The sequence below is a fragment of the Amblyraja radiata genome, chromosome 36, assembly GCF_010909765.2.
Source record: "Amblyraja radiata isolate CabotCenter1 chromosome 36, sAmbRad1.1.pri, whole genome shotgun sequence".
Classification (NCBI taxonomy): Eukaryota; Metazoa; Chordata; class Chondrichthyes; order Rajiformes; family Rajidae; genus Amblyraja; species Amblyraja radiata.
Genome location: NC_045991.1, coordinates 13,755,010 through 13,770,276, shown reverse-complemented (window position 1 = coordinate 13,770,276; position 15,267 = coordinate 13,755,010).

Sequence of the window (15,267 nt, the reverse complement as noted above, 5' to 3'; positions counted from 1 at the left end):
TATAAAAAAGCCAACCAAAGACTATTCGTTCTCCGTCAGCTCAAGAAGTTCAGAGTGAGGAAACATCTCCTAATCCGATTTTACACAGCCATCATCCAAAGCATGCTCACTTCATCAATAACAGTCTGGTACAGCAGTTTAGACAACACTCCCGTAATAAACTACAGCGCATTGTCAACAAAGCATCCAAAATCATCAGCACCCCCCTCCCATCAATAGAATCACTCAATCTCAAACGGTCCATGTCAAGGGTGAAGAAAATCATTTCTGATCCCTCCCACCCAGCTCACCACATCTTCCACCTGCTGCCCTCAGGAAGGTGCTACAGCTCACTACCTGCCAAAACATCACGATTTAAAAACAGTTTCTATCCATATGCAATTCGAACTCTGAACACTCTATGAGAATATCACATAGCCACCTCGTGCATGTACTGTATATTGTATGATGTTGTGTTTTATGTTATGTTTGACGGGAATCAGCCTAATGTGTAACATCCTGTACTGAATATGAATTCCACCAGCTTGACTGTGTGGTCATTAAATAATCTGAATCTGACTGTGTGTGTGTATGTGTGTGTGACTGTGTGTGTGACTATGTGAGTGAGCCTGTGTGAGTGAGCCTGTGTGAGTGAGTCTGTGTGTAGGTGAGTGAGTGAATCTGTGTGTGAGTCTGTGTGAATCTGTGTGTGCGTGAGTGTGCGTGCGTGACTGAGAGAGCGTGCATGTCTGAGTGTGCGTGTGTCTGAGAGTGTGTGTGTGTGTGTGAGAGTGTGTGTGTGTGAGAGTGTGTGTGTGTGAGAGTGTGTGTGTGTCTGAGAATGCGTGTCTGAGAGTGTGTGTGTGTCTGAGAGTGTGTGTCTGAGAGTGCATGTGTGTCTGAGAGTGCGTGTGTGTCAGAGAGTGTGTGTGTCTGAGAGTGTGTGTGTGTGTGAGTGTGTGTGTGTCTGAGAGTGTGTGTGTGTGTGAGAGTGTGTGTGTGTCTGAGAGTGTGTGTCTGAGAGTGCGTGTGTGTCAGAGAGTGTGTGTGTGTCTGAGAGTGTGTGTGTGTGTGAGTGTGTGTGTGTCTGAGAGTGTGTGTGTGTCTGAGAGAGTGTGTGTGTCTGAGAGTGTGTGTGTGTCTGAGAGTGTGTGTGTGTCTGAGAGAGTGTGTGTGTCAGAGAGTGTGTGTGTGTCTGAGAGTGTGTGAGTGTGTGTGTGTGTGTGAGTGTGTGTGTGTCTGGGAGTGTGTGTCTGAGAGTGCGTGTGTGTCAGAGAGTGTGTGTGTGTCTGAGAGTGTGTGTGTGTCTGAGAGTGTGTGTGTGTGTGAGTGTGTGTGTGTGTCTGAGAGAGTGTGTGTGTGTCTGAGAGAGTGTGTGTGTCTGAGAGTGCGTGTGTGTCTGAGAGTGTGTGTGTGTCTGAGAGTGTGTTTGTGTCTGAGAGTGCGTGTGTGTCAGAGAGTGTGTGTGTGTGTCTGAGAGTGTGTGTGTGTCTGAGAGTGTGTGTGTGTGTCTGAGAGAGTGTGTGTCTGAGAGAGTGTGTGTGTGTATAAAGGGGGGTTGCACGCAAGGTCACCGGGTCAAAGGGCATGACGCATGAAGCCGCTCTATACATCTGGAGGACATCGTAGCTTCCAGTATATGTTGTTAATACATGAAACGCCTACTTTCCTACCTGTTAACAACTGCCAAAATGGTGAATTTTTGCAATGTAAATAATTGTGGAAGTCGGGGTAATCGTGAGAGACTTCTATCCTTCTTCAGAATTCCAAAAGTGAAGCGAAATGAAGGTAAAGAGAAGCGAGAGCTGAAGGAACAACAACAGCTAAAGTGCTTGGTGAACATTGGCCGTGCAGATATCGAGATTGCAAATATTGGGAATTATTGCCTTTGCTCACTGCATTTCATCAACAGCGAGGCATTATTTGTGTTTTTTCTTGGTTCCTTTGGTATCTAAAAAGTTTCAGAAGTGATAAATCTGGCTGTAAAATTTTTAAATCGCCATTGGTTCTGAAGTGGGTTTGTACATGCATAAAGTAAATGCTTCTGAAGCTAAATGTATCATTAAAAAAATCTCCAGGCTTATGAGTGATGTGTAGAAAAGTTTTCAATCATTACGCTATGGAGATGTATATTTTGGCAAATAATAAAATAGCCTGACAGCTTAAACACCCACTGTCTTTCAATAGGATATTGTCAATTTGCTGAGGTTGATTATGTCCAATTAACAATTAACAATTATGCCATTTCTTGGCTTGCATCTGAGTAAAATGTAATTCAAAACCCACGGCCTACCATCGGACGTTTCGTGTTGGGAACGGCCGGGACTACAGCTTCGGCCGCGGCACAGCGCTGGGACACCATCATTGAACGGGCGATGCCTTACCGGGTCGCCGTGCGGTAAGCTCTGGAGTGCTGTGGCTGCCGACTCCAACATCCGAGGAGCTGCGGTCTGCGGAGCATCCAGCCGCGGGTGGGCGGCGCTGGATTTAAAACACCGCGGAGTCTGGGATCTGTTGCCGAGATCACCAGAGACGGAGCTCCAGCCAGCGCGGCCCGTCGACTTCGGGTACCGCGGTCTCCAGGGAGGGAGCGGCCGCTCCAGACATTTCCAAGCCGCTGAGGAGTGTTCACCAGACGCCGGAGTTCCAGCTTCCCGGCAAGAGTCCTGAAAACATCGGACTGGCTACGGAGGCCACAAATCAGCCCCGACCTCGGGTGATTCACAGAGGACGAGGACTTAACTTTTTGATGCCTTTCCCCAAAGTGGAAAACGTTGATTCTGTTGTGAGGGGACGTTCATGTTGAATTCTATGACGTGTTGTCATTTTTTCTTATTTTAAATTTTTTCTATGGATGTACGGAAACAAAATTATTTCTTTTATGTAAAGCACTTTGGTTTTAAAATTTACTTACTTACGTTTGGTTTGTGATTTTGTTTCTCACACCCGCCCGAAACCACCCTCACCCACCCGAAACCACCCTCACCCGCCCTCACCAACTGGAAACCACCCTCACCCGCCCAAAACCACCCTCACCCGCCCAAAACCACCCTCACCCGCCCGAAACCACCCTCACCCGCCCGAAACCACCCACACCCGCCCGAAACCACCCACACCCGCCCGAAACCACCCACACCCGCCCGAAACCACCCACACCCGCCCGAAATCACCCACACCCGCCCGAAACCACCCACACCCGCCCGAAACCACCCTCACCCGCCCGAAACCACCCACACCCGCCCGCAACCACCCACACCCGCCCTAAAACCACCCACACCCGCCCGAAACCACCCACACCCGCCCGAAACCACCCTCACCCGCCCGAACCAACCCTTACCCGCCCGAAACCACCCACACCCGCCAGAAACCATCCTCACCCATCGAAACCACCCTCACCCGCCCTAAACCACCCTCACCCGCTGGAAACCACCCTCACCCGCCCGAAACCATCCTCACCCATCGAAACCACCCACACCCACCGAAAACACCCTCACTCATCCTCCCGACGAGAAAAACATTTTTTCACACACACAGAGAGTGGTGAATCTGTGGAATTCTCTGCCACGAAGGTAGTTGAGGCCACACAGTTCATTGGCTATATTTAAGAGGGAGTTAGATGTGGCCCTTGTGGCTAAAGGGATCAGGGGGTATGGACAGAAGGCAGGTACAGGATACTGAGTTGGATGATCAGCCATGATCATATTGAATGGCGAATGGTGCAGGCTCGAAGGGCCGAATGGCCTCTACTCCTGCACCTATTGTCTATGTTTCTATGTTTATCCCAGAGTTACAGCCGCCACCGCCATCTCCATCATCAGGGTCCGGGTTCCATCTTGTTCCCGCCCAAAGCTCCAACCGCCAACCGCCAACCGCCAACCGCCAACCGCCAACCGCCAACCGCCAACCGCCAACCGCCAACCGCCAACCGTCAACCGCCAACCGCCAACCGCCAACCGCCAACCGCCAACCGCCAACCGCCAACCGCCAACCGCCAACCGCCAACCGCGCGCCGACCTCACCTGCCCTCACCAAGATGGCCACCGACCTCACCTGCCCTCACCAAGATGGCCACCGACCTCACCTGCCCTCACCAAGATGGCCACCGACCTCACCAAGATGGCCGCTGGTCTCACCTGCCCTCACCAAGATGGCCGCCGGTCTCACCTGCCCTCACCAAGATGGCCGCCGACCTCACCAAGATGGCCGCCGAGCTCACCTGCCCTCAGCAAGATGGCCGCCGCCAACCCCATATTTGGACCAAAGATCCAATAGCAGAGTTCCGCTGTTACTGATTGGCCGCCAAGTCCTGCAGCCTCACAATGGGCGTCTCCTTTCCCCCGCGCCCCGTCCTCCCATTGGTCAGGGCTGGTCACGTCCTGCAACCTGATTGGTCGTTTTCACCGCCCGACGCGTCACCTGTTGCCAAGGGGAGGAAGCGGAGGCGCCGATTGGTCGACTTCACCCCCCCCCAGCGTCATCTGTTGCCAGGGAGAAGGCAGGACGCCGATTGGTCGACTTCACCCCCCCCCCCCAGCATCATCTGTTGCCAGGGAGAAGGCAGGACGCCGATTGGTCGACTTCACCCCCCCCAGCGTCATCTGTTGCCAGGGAGAAGGCAGGACGCCAATTGGTCGGCTTCACCCCAGGCCCCAGCGTCACCTGTTGCCAGGGAGAAGGCAGGACGCCGATTGGTCGACTTCACCCCAGGCCCCAGCGTCACCTGTTGCCAGGGAGAAGGCAGCACGCCGATTGGACGCGACTGTAGCGTCACCTGTTGCCGGGGGGGGTTTACTAATGTAAACCTCCTCTGGACCCTCTCTCTCCAGAACCAGCTCATCCTTCCTCACATATGGGTTGGGCCCTAAACTGGACAATGACTCCAAATGCAGCTTCTCCATTCACTAACTCAACCCTCCGGATATAGAAACATCTTCTTACATTAGAAGAATATAATATAAGGGAATATTAGACTATATTAAAATGGAAGATTGAAGATTCAAGAAGTTTATTGCCCTGTCAACAAGTTGATAGGAATGTGTCTTGGTTCGCTCTCAGACAGATACAATACAGTACAATACAACCACCACATACACCACAATAAATAATACACACAATACCGTACGAAGGACAATATATACAGGAAGGACAGGACCCAGCAGCGTCATGTTAAGCGTAAGTGCAAGTGCAAAAGAAAGTGCAAAGTGATTAGTGCAAATTCAAATATCTGATGGCTTGGAGGTAGGTGCTGTCTCTGAAGCGAGATGTTTTACTTTTAATGCTTCTATATCTCCTTCCTGATGGGAGGAGATTAAAGAGGTAATGTGCCGGGTGAGAGTGGTCTGCTATGATTGTTTTGGCCTTTCTGGTGAGTCTTGTTGAGTAAAGTGATGTCACTGAGGGAAGTCTGCTGCAACCGATCGATGATCTTAGAAGCTCGGCGCACTATTCTCTCCAGCCGAATCTTATCCTGCGAGGTTGTGTGACCATACCAGACAAGCATGGAGAATGTGAGTATGCTTTCTATGGTAGACCTATAGAAGTGGGTCATGGCTGGTCGACTGACCCTGAATTCTTTGAGCTGCCGCAGGAAGTAGAGTCGCAGAAAAGGCAGACTCTTTATTTTTGTGGTCAACACTCCCACCCAGTGGCGTCCCCCCGCAATTACAAGCCCAGTTATTCTGTGGTCCCACAGCCCCACAGCCCCACAGCCCCACAGCCCCACAGCCCCACAGTGTCTCAGCCCCACAGCCCCACAGATCCACAGCCCCACAGCTCCACAGCCCCACAGCTCCACAGCCCCACAGCCCCACAGCTCCACAGCCCCACAGCTCCACAGCCCCACAGCCCCACAGCTCCACAGCCCCACAGCCCCACAGCCCCACAGCTCCACAGCCCCACAGCCCCACAGCCCCACAGCCCCACAGCCCCACAGCCCCACAGCCCCACAGCCCCACAGCCCCACAGCCCCACAGCTCCACAGCCCCACAGCCCCACAGCCCCACAGCCCCACAGCCCCACAGCCCCACAGCCCCACAGCCCCACAGCCCCACAGCCCCACAGCCCCACAGCTCCACAGCCCCACAGCCCCACAGCCCCACAGCCCCACAGCCCCACAGCTCCACAGCCCCACAGCCCCACAGCTCCACAGCCCCACAGCCCCACAGCCCCACAGCCCCACAGCCCCACAGCCCCACAGCTCCACAGCCCCACAGCCCCACAGCTCCACAGCCCCACAGCCCCACAGCCCCACAGCCCCACAGCCCCACAGCTCCACAGCCCCACAGCCCCACAGCCCCACAGCCCCACAGCCCCACAGCCCCACAGCCCCACAGCCCCACAGCCCCACAGCCCCACAGCTCCACAGCCCCACAGCCCCACAGCCCCACAGCCCCACAGCTCCACAGCCCCACAGCTCCACAGCCCCACAGCCCCACAGCTCCACAGCCCCACAGCCCCACAGCCCCACAGCCCCACAGCCCCACAGCCCCACAGCCCCACAGCTCCACAGCCCCCGATAGGGAAAAGGTCGGGTCTCCATGCAGGGAAGAGATTTAAAAGTTTCCCCCACCCCCCACAAGATCTCCTGGGGTCGGGCAGCATCTGTGGGTAAAATCAGCACAGAGGGATATTGAGGTGTCAACTCTTCTACAGATGGAGAGGCCGGGGTGGGGGGGAGAGGAGAGAGAGATGAGGAGAGAGAGAGAAGATTGTGTATTGTCTATATTCACCCACGGCTGGTGAATACCAACTCTCTACAACTCACATGGAGCAGTTGAGGACAGGACAGGACAGGCCTCGTAACGTGAGGACACAAGGAACTGCAGATGCTGGCAGCCGGAGACAAATACAAAGTGCTGGAGTAACTCAGTGGGTCATGCATCATCTGTGGAGGGATGTATCAGGTCTTCACACCCATCCCCCCCCCCCCCTTGATGTTGTCTGACCCGCTGAGTTACTCCAGCACTGGATTTGATTAGCATTGAAACAGACCCTTCGGCCCACAATGTCCGTGCTATCCCCCATGCCGTTAAACTATTCCCCTCTGCATGGACGTGATCCATATCCCGACATTCCCTGCAAACTTCCCAATCCTAACTTAGACACAAGGAACTGCAGATGCTGCTTCATGTGTATCAAAGATAGACACAGAGTGCTGGAGTAACTCAGCGGGTCAGGCAGCATCTGTGGAGAACATGGATAGGTGACGTTTCACAGAGTGCTGGAGTAACTCAGCGGGTCAGGCAGCATCTGTGGAGAACATGGATAGGTGACGTTTCACAGAGTGCTGGAGTAACTCAGCGGGTCAGGCAGCATCTGTGGAGAACATGGATAGGTGACGTTTCACACAGTGCTGGAGTAACTCAGCGGGTCAGGCAGCATCTGTGGAGAACATGGATAGGTGACGTTTCACAGAGTGCTGGAGTAACTCAGTGGGTCCGGCAGCATCTGTGGAGAACACTCTCTGTGTGTGAAAAAAAATGTTTTTCTCATCTCGGTCCTAAAAGATTTCCCCCTTATCCTTAAACTGTGACCCCTTGTTCCGGACTTCCCCAACATCGGGAACAATCTTCCTGCATCTAGCAAGTCCAACCTCTTAAGAATTTTGTAAGTTTCTATAAGATTCCCCCTCAATCTTCTAAATTCTAGCGAGTACAAGCCGAGTCTATCCAGTCGTTCTTCATATGAAAGTCCTGACATCCCAGGAATCAGTCTGGTGAACCTTCTCTGCACTCCCTCTATGGCTATAATGTCCTTCCTCAGATTTGGAGACCAAAACTGTACGCAATACTCCAGGTGTGGTCTCACCAAGACCCTGTACAACTGCAGTAGAACCTCCCTGCTCCTATACTCAAATCCTTTTGCTATGAAGGCTAACATACCATTTGCTTTCTTCACTGCCTGCTGCACCTGCATGCCCACTTTCAATGTCTTTCCTCGGATTAGGAGAACAAAACAGTATGCACGAGATTGATCCCTGGGATGGCGGGACTGTCATATGAGGAAAGATGGAAGAGACTGGGCTTGTATTCACTGGAGTTTATAATGTCAGATTAGAAGATGGATTGATGAGAGAGGAGTGTGGAGCATGCAAGATAAGGTAGAGGAGATATGGCTGTAAAACTGTAATCAAAAGCAGCCTGTTGCAATGATCTGAGAGCAATCGGGCAATGGACAGGCGGGCGGGCGGGTATCTTCCCTGAATATTCCAACCGATGTTTGCAAATAAAGGACTTTCATCTTCTTGAAGAATTCTTCCTGTCTGTGTCACCTTAAAGACACTTTACATGTACTGCCAGTACCTAACATGGCCGCCCTGGTCATCACTCCCTTTGACTTCAATGGGAAGTGCCAGCAGTCAAGATGGCCGCCGCCCTGGGCTTCACCTCCCATTGACTTCAATGGAAGTACCTTGACCAAAGATGGCCGCCGCCCTGGGATTCACCTCCCATTGTCTTCAATGGAAATGCCTTGACCAAAGATGGCCGCCGCACTGGGCTTCACCTCCCATTGACTTCAATGGAAGTGCCTTGACCAAAGATGGCCGCCTCCCATTGATTCAATGGAAGTGCCCTGATCAAAGATGGCCGCCAATGGGCCTCACCTCCCATTGACTTCAATGGAAGTGCCGACCAAAGATGGCCGCCTCCCATTGACTTCAATGGAAGTGCCCTGATCAAAGATGGCCGCCACTGGGCCTCACCTCCCATTGACTTCAATGGAAGTGCCGACCAAAGATGGCCGCCTCCCATTGACTTCAATGGAAGTGCCTTAACCAAAGATGGCCGCCGACCATTGACTTCAGTGTGCCTTGACCAAAGATGGCCGCCGCCCTGGGCTTCACCTCCCATTGACTTCAATGGAAGTGCCGACCAAAGATGGCCGCCTCCCATTGACTTCAATGTAAGTGCCTTGACCAAAGATGGCCGCCTCCCATTGACTTCAATGTGAGTGCCTTGACCAAAGATGGCGGGGGGGGGCAGTGGGGGGGAGGGGGGAGAGGGGGGGAAGGTGACAAAGATTTGGGGAGATGAGAGGAGAATAGCCGCCGGTGAGAATGGGAACGAGAGGGGGAAACATAGAAACATAGAAACATAGACAATAGGTGCAGGAGTAGGCCATTCGGCCCTTCGAGCCTGCACCATTCGCCATTCAATATGATCATGGCTGATCATCCAACTCAGTATCCTGTACCTGCCTTCTCTCCATACCCCCTGATCCCTTTAGCCACAAGGGCCACATCTAACTCCCTCTTAAATATAGCCAATGAACTGGCCTCGACTACCCTCTGTGGCAGGGAGTTCCAGAGATTCACCACTCTCTGTGTGAAAAAAGTTCTTCTCATCTCGGTTTTAAAGGATTTCCCCCTTATCCTTAAGCTGTGACCCCTTGTCCTGGACTTCCCCAACATCGGGAGCAATCTTCCTGCATCTAGCCTGTCCAACCCCTTAAGAATTTTGTAACTTTCTATAAGATCCCCTCTCAATCTCCTAAATTCTAGAGAGTATAAACCAAGTCTATCCAGTCTTTCTTCATAAGACAGTCCTGACATCCCAGGAATCAGTCTGGTGAACCATCTCTGCACTCCCTCTGTGGCAATAATGTCCTTCCTCAGATTTGGAGACCAAAACTGTACGCAATACTCCAGGTGTGGTCTCACCAAGACCCTGTACAACTGCAGTAGAACCTCCCTGCTCCTATACTCAAATCCTTTTGCTATGAAAGCTAACATACCATTCGCTTTCTTCACTGCCTGCTGCACCTGCATGCCCACTTTCAATGACTGGTGTACCATGACACCCAGGTCTCGCTGCATCTCCCCTTTTCCTAGTCGGCCACCATTTAGATAATAGTCTGCTTTCCTGTTTTTGCCACCAAAATGGAGAACCTCACATTTATCCACATTATACTGCATCTGCCAAACATTTGCCCGCTCACCCAGCCTATCCAAGTCACCTTGCAGTCTCCTAGCATCCTCCTCACAGCTAACACTGCCCCCCAGCTTAGTGTCATCCGCAAACTTGGAGATATTGCCTTCAATTCCCTCATCCAGATCATTAATATATATTGTAAATAGCTGGGGTCCCAGCATTGAGCCTTGCGGTACCCCACTAGTCACTGCCTGCCATTGTGAAAAGGACCCGTTTACTCCTACTCTTTGCTTCCTGTTTGCCAGCCAGTTCTCTATCCACATCAATACTGAACCCCCAATGCCATGTGCTTTAAGTTTGTATACTAATCTCTTATGTGGGACCTTGTCGAAAGCCTTCTGGAAGTCCAGACACACCACATCCACTGGTTCTCCCCTATCCACTCTACTAGTTACATCCTCGAAAAATTCTATAAGATTCGTCAGACATGATTTACCTTTTGTAAATCCATGCTGACTTTGTCCAATGATTTCACCACTTTCCAAATGTGCTGCTATCCCATCTTTAATAACTGATTCTAGCAGTTTCCCCACTACCGATGTTAGACTAACTGGTCTGTAATTCCCCGTTTTCTCTCTCCCTCCCTTCTTAAAAAGTGGGGTTACATTTGCTACCCGCCAATCCTCAGGAACTACTCCAGAATCTAAAGAGTTTTGAAAGATTATTACTAATGCATCCACTATTTCTGGAGCTACTTCCTTAAGTACTCTGGGATGCAGCCTATCTGGCCCTGGGGATTTATCGGCCTTTAATCCATTCAATTTACCCAACACCACTTCCCGGCTAACCTGGATTTCACTCAATTCCTCCAACTCCTTTGACCCGCGGTCCCCTGCTATTTCCTGCAGATTATTTATGTCTTCCTTAGTGAAGACGGAACCAAAGTAGTTATTCAATTGGTCCGCCATATCCTTGTTCCCCATGATCAACTCACCTGTTTCTGACTCCAAGGGACCTACATTTGTTTTAACTAATCTCTTTCTTTTCACATATCTATAAAAACTTTTGCAGTCAGTTTTTATGTTCCCTGCCAGTTTTCTTTCATAATCTATTTTTCCTTTCCTAATTAAGCCCTTTGTCCTCCTCTGCTGGCCTCTGAATTTCTCCCAGTCCTCTGTTATGCTGCTTTTTCTGGCTAATTTGTACGCATCATCCTTCGCTTTGATACTATCCCTGATTTCCCTTGTTATCCACGGATGCACTACCTTCCCTGATTTATTCTTTTGCCAAACTGGGATGAACAATTTTTGTAGTTCATCCATGCAGTCTTTAAATGTCTTCCATTGCATATCCACCGTCAACCCTTTTAGAATTAATTGCCAGTCAATCTTGACCAATTCACGTCTCATACCCTCAAAGTTACCTTTCTTTAAGTTCAGAACCATTGTTTCTGAATTAACAATGTCACCCTCCATCCTAATGAAGAACTCAACCATATTATGGTCACTCTTGCCCAAGGGGGCACGTACAACAAGACTGCTAACTAACCCTTCCTCATTACTCAATACCCAGTCTAAAATAGCCTGCTCTCTCGTTGGTACACAAAATTGCTGGAGGAACTCAGCGGGTGCAGCAGCATCTATGGAGCGAAGGAAATAGGCGACGTTTCGGGCCGAAACCCTTCTTCAGACTCAAGTTTACTCCACTGCTCTCTCGTTGGTTCCTCTACATGTTGATTTAGATAACTATCCCGCATACATTCCAAAACATCCTCTTCCTCAGCACCCCTGCCAATTTGATTCACCCAATCTATATGTAGATTGAAGTCACCCATTATAACGGTTTTGCCTTTGTCGCACGCATTTCTAATTTCCTGTTTGATACCATCTCCAACTTCACTATTACTGTTAGGTGGCCTGTACACAACATCCACCAGCGTTTTCTGCCCCTTAGTGTTTCGCAGCTCTACCCATACCGATTCCACATCCTGCAAACTAATGTCCTTCCTTTCCATTGCGTTAATCTCCTCTCTAATCAGCAACGCTACCCCACCTCCTTTTCCTTTCTCTCTATCCCTCCTGAATATTGAATATCCCTGGATGTTCAGCTCCCAGCCTTGGTCACCCTGGAGCCATGTCTCCGTGATCCCAACTATATCATAGTCATTAATAGCTATCTGCACATTCAACTCATCCACCTTATTACGAATGCTCCTTGCATTGAGACACAAAGCCTTCAGGTTTGTTTTTACAACACTCTTACCCCTTATACAATTATGTTGTAAAGTGGCCCTTTTTGATTTTTGCCCTGGATTTTCCGGCCTGCCACTTTTACTTTTCACCTTGCTACCTATTGCTTCTACCCTCATTTTACACCCCTCTGTCTCTACGCTCACACATTTAAGAAACGCTTTCCCTTTAACTCCATCCTCCACTAGCCCAATCGACACCCCACCCCCCTTATTCAGTTTAAAACCACCCGTGTAGCAGTGGCAAACCTGCCTGCCAGAATGCTGGTCCCACACCTGTTAAGATGCAATCCATCCCTTTTGTACAGTTCCCCCTTACCCCAAAACAGATCCCAGTGATCTAAGAATCTAAATCCCTGCCCCGTGCACCAGTTCCTCAGCCACACGTTCAGGTCCCGTATCTCCCTGTTCCTGCTCTCGCCAGCACGAGGAACTGGAAGCAAACCGGAGATAACAACCCTGGAGGTCCTGCTTTTCAGCATTTTTCCGAGCTCTCTAAAGTCACGCTGCAGAATATTCATCCCCTTCTTTCCGACATCGTTTGTGCCGACATGCACTACCACTTCCGGATGTTCACCTTCGCCCTTGAGGATTTTCTGCACTCTGTCCGTGACATCCTGGATCCTGGCACCAGGAAGGCAGCACACCATCCTCGCATCCCGTCTGTTGCCGCAGAAACCCCTGTCCGTACCTCTCACAATGGAGTCTCCTACTACAATGGCGTTGCCTGCCTTAGGCCTTTTTGGTTTTGGCTCAACAGCCCTATTCGCATCACGAGCCAGTCCGATGCCCAGTGTAAACACCTCTTCTGTCCCGACAGCTTCTAAGTGGGTGAACCTGTTCACAAGAGGTACAACACCCGGGGAAGTTGGCATTCCATGCTTCCCTCCCGTTATCACTGTCTCCCACCTTCTCTCTTCCAGTACCTTAGGTGTAACAATCGTACTGTAGGCCTTGTCGAGGAACGACTCCGTTTCTCGGACGAACCGGAGGTCATCCACTTGCTTCTCCAGTTCCCCAACACGGCCCTTCAGGAGCTCTACCTGGATGCACTTCTCGCATTTGTAGCAGCCAGAGGCACCAGCGGTGTCCTTGACCTCCCACATACTGCAAGCATCACACTGAATCAGCTTGCCTGACATCTCCTTCTTTCGTCTCACCCTCTGCAGTGTATTGCGTGGTCTCCTCTCCTCAGCCTCCTCTCCAAAGACTCTCGAGCCAAAGACTCACACTTTTCTCACAAGCACTTCACTCACAAGGCCGCTCACTCACTGCCGCTCCCTAAGAGCAGTCTTGCTTAAATTGACTGATAAATTGCCTGATTTACCAATTTCCAAACCAAATTCCTCAGTTTTCAACTGTTTTCCCAGCACTGACTCACTTCTCTCCTCCCACTTGGGCTAGAGCCAATCAGTCGTATCTCTTGCTAATCTCCTCCTGCTGCTGCTGCTGTTGTTGCTCGCAAAACGACAGCAGTTCTGAGTCACATATGGGTTGGGCCCTAAACTGGACAATGACTCCAAATGCAGCTTCTCCATTCACTAACTGAACCCTCCGGATTTAGAAACATCTTCTTACATTAGAAGAATATAAAATAAGGGAATATTAGACAATATTAAAATGGAAAAGGCAGACTCTTTATTTTTGTGGTCAACACTCCCACCCAGTGGCGTCCCCCCGCAATTACAAGCCCAGTTATTCTGTGGTCAACACTCCCACCCAGTGGTGTCCCCCCGCAATTACAAGCCCAGTTATTCTGTGGTCACTTTGACATTTATTCCACATCTGTTTGTTCACAGAAATCAGGATATTTTCTGAATTAAATAGGTTTTTAAATCTAAAGCTGGCTTTTTTTCGTTGACAAGCAGGCGGTGCCCTCCTTTAAATATTTAGTGGTGCCCCCCCTTAATTATTTTGTGGGCAACACTCCCACCCAGTGGAGACCCGCTGCAATGACAAGTCCCCAGTGTTTTATCCACAACACTAATTCATGCTCATAAGGGATAGGAGAAAAATGAGGCCATTCAGCCCATCGAGTCCACTCCCCCATTTAAACCAGGGCCGATCGATCTCTCCCTCCCAACCCCATTCTCCTGCCTCACCCCACAACCCCCAACAATCCGCTCCGATAACTTCATGAACGGTGCTGGTTCGAGGGGCCGAATGGCTAACTCCTGCACCTATTGTGTATTGAACTTATAAAGTCACCTCTGAGTCGACAATTCACGAAGGTTCGTCATCGCAGCAAGGCACCGCCTGTTTGTCCACGACTAAAAAGCCAGCTTTAGATTTAAAAACTTATTTCATTCAGAAAATATCCTGATATCTGTAAACACACAGATGTGGAACAAATGTCAAAGTGACCACAGAATAACTGGGCTTGTAATTACGGGGGGACACCACTGGGTGGGAGTGTTGACCACAGAATAATTGGGCTTGTAATTGCGGGGGAACACCACTGGGTTGGAGTGTTGACCACAGAATAACTGGGCTTGTAATGGCGGGGGGTCACCACTGGGTGGGAGTGTTGACCACAGAATAACTGGGCTTGTAATTGCGGGGGGACACCACTGGGTGGGAGTGTTGACCACAGAATAACTGGGCTTGTAATTGCGGGGGGCCACCACTGGGTGGGAGTGTTGACCACAGAATAACTGGGCTTGTAATTGCGGGGGGCCACCACTGGGTGGGAGTGTTGACCACAGAATAACTGGGTTTGTAATTGCGGGGGGTCACCACTGGGTGGGAGTGTTGACCACAGAATAACTTGAGAGAGGGAAGCAGAAAGGGGAAGGAGGGAATAAAGGAGAGAGAGAGGGGTAGAGAGATGGAAGAATGAGTGTGAGGGAGAGAGAATGAGGGGAGAGGATGACGGAAGAAGTGAATGAGTAGAGGGAAGGAGAGAGAGGGAAGGAGAGAGGATGAGAGAAGGAAGGAGACAGGAGGGAGAGAATGAAGGGGGTGAGGAGAGAGGGGCGGCAGACGTGAGGGCAGGACAGCCTCCTGGCCGTCTGAATCGGAGGCCTTCGCGGGACGGGATGGGGGCTCAGTGTGTTCGAGGACGGAGGGCGAGACGGAGACCGTGTGGGCGGGGAGAGAAGGGAGCGATTATCGGAGGAGGGGGGTACAGGGGGCACGGTGAGCGAGAGAGATGAGGCGGATGAGTTGGGA